This window comes from Anoplophora glabripennis, unplaced genomic scaffold (assembly GCF_000390285.2).
Source record: "Anoplophora glabripennis isolate ALB-LARVAE unplaced genomic scaffold, Agla_2.0 scaffold714, whole genome shotgun sequence".
NCBI lineage: Eukaryota > Metazoa > Arthropoda > Insecta > Coleoptera > Cerambycidae > Anoplophora > Anoplophora glabripennis.
This window is the reverse complement of record NW_019416787.1, coordinates 199,028-201,445: the sequence shown is the minus strand read 5'-3', so window position 1 is coordinate 201,445 and position 2,418 is coordinate 199,028.

Genomic DNA, 2,418 nt, shown 5'->3' with positions numbered 1-2,418 from the left:
TTTAACTGGATGAACTCCAGCTGAATGAGTTACAATTTAATTTAAGCAATGAACGTAAGTGGAGACTGCAGTGATGTCTGCATTAAACGTTGAAATAGTTTTTCATATGTTAATCATGCAGTGACGGACAATTCTGAGAAAAAAGTCAGTTTGTTTTGTGTGCAACTCTAAATAACCTAAAAGTGCATACCCAAAATACACAACACACAAACTATTTTTGTTACAGGGAGTTAAATCAAAAATAGAAGAACAGTGTAATATTTCATGTAATATTCTCTCACATTTTACCACCGAAATTAAACAAAAAGGACTCACTGTATTATTCTAACCACTAACAACGTGTTCGAATGATTTAAGGTACCGGCGCTAAGCGTCTTTAGCGTCGAGTCGAGCACTGTCGAAAAAATACGTCAATAGCCGATAGCACTATTTAAAGAACGGGGTTCGATTTCGAAAATACATTTAATAATGCTGAATTAATTTTATTGGTTTAGATTTGTGTTTGGATTAAATGAGCGCCATATGTTCAGCTGATCTGTACAAACAGTAATATAATAACGAAACACTTCGTTAAAAATTGTCATAAAAATTATGTGTGGATAATTTTATTAGAGGTCAAACGCTTTAAATTGGAATTAAGGCGACGGATTTTAAAATAAAATATTTTTGTTTGCTAAAAACTTCTGTCGGATTAAAAACAAGGATGCATCGCTTAATTCAAGTTCGAGTGTTTGTGTGGGGTATCCTCTGACAAATCACTGTTTATTTTTTTAATGTTCTTCTCATTATTTAAATGCAGGCACTTAATTCTAGTTCAATGTTATAAGAGAACCCATTATTTTAAGCTTATCCACGTAGAAATGTATTGTTCTCAGAAATAATGTACCTAATTTTCTTTAACGATATGTTTTAGAGGAATTTTATACATTGATTTTTTTTCTGGTTTTTGTTTTGGATATCCTGCCACTAACGTAAAATTGAAAAAGTAATGGAATATACTTTTGCGCCAAATGGATCAGTCAAGAACCGAAATGAACGGCAGGACGAGCTTAGGGGTTCTAATGCGGATCCGCCGCCTCAGAGGCTAGCCCGAGAACAACAACAGCAGGGCAACGTTTCCTAACTAAATCTAAGAAAGTGAAAGGTAATTTTGTAGCTGGCGGCGACCAGATTTTAGTTTAAATATATGATGTTCATTCTAATATTAATTACTTATTCTTTTAATAGTTGCAGTCAATGAAGAGTCACGGAGTACTTTGATGCACATCTTTCACCATTTAATACAAAGATCGCTTTAATTTTATTTTAAATCTTTTACGTATTTTCTTTCTTTAGAATTTTATCCGAACCATTGAATTTATATGAGTATTTTCCTAAGTGTTTTCTTCGTGTATATCTAGTCTAATATTGGTGGGGAGGTCTCTCCAATATGACGTTTATTGCATTTTTTGCAAAGTAAGCTGTAAATAGAATTTCTAAATTTAATGCGTCATTATTTGGCTGTATTTGTGCAAAATTAATCCACAAAATTCTCCAAAAAACTGTTTTAATGTTAAATTTGTTATAGCCTTTCCGATCTCAATTGAAACGTCAAAGGTTTTTTGTGAAAAAGAGATTTTAACTACAATTATAGGAATATTAAATTGATGGAAAAATGGAAAAACTCAGTAGCGTAGAAATTTCGTATTTTAAAGGTACTATGCGCAAAACATCGACAAAATAAAAAATTTCTACGGCAATGAGTGTTTTGACATTTTTGTAAAAGAAATTCAATTCAATTCAATCAGAGGTTGTGGAGAAGCCCGAATTGAATTCCGCTGGTAGCCTGAATTTTGAAGTACCTCCACAGAATTGTTGCATTATAAAATAAAGGTAAATAATGAATAGTAAATACCACAAGTGTAAATTTTGTAATTACATACCTAATTGAGAACAAATTAGTTAAAACAAATGTTCTTAAATCAGCCATTAAAGATATCGGAAAATTAAAATGTAATTATAGATAAAATATAAGAATTCCTTGCGAAAAATTACTTAAATCATATTCCACCTTTCCAAAGATAACGCAATTACTATCGAATATAATATTTTCGTTGGATTATTCTCTTATTTCATTAAATATAATATTTTAATCATTAGGCTAATAAAATACAGTTCAATTTCTGAATGAAGGTGTATTTTGTAGCAAAAATAAACATTATTTTTAGTTTGAAATACCATAATTGAGCGCATTTTCCAACAAACCCAGGGGACGACGGGCATTGATGACTCACATGGATGATGATTAAAATTTAATAGCAATTTTTTTTCTAATTAATTCCTTTCATCGGTCGCTATATCAGTATTGCATTAATGTCTTCATCTGTTAAGAAACGAATGCTTAAGTATTATTTAATTTTTTTAGCCATTTAAGTTTAA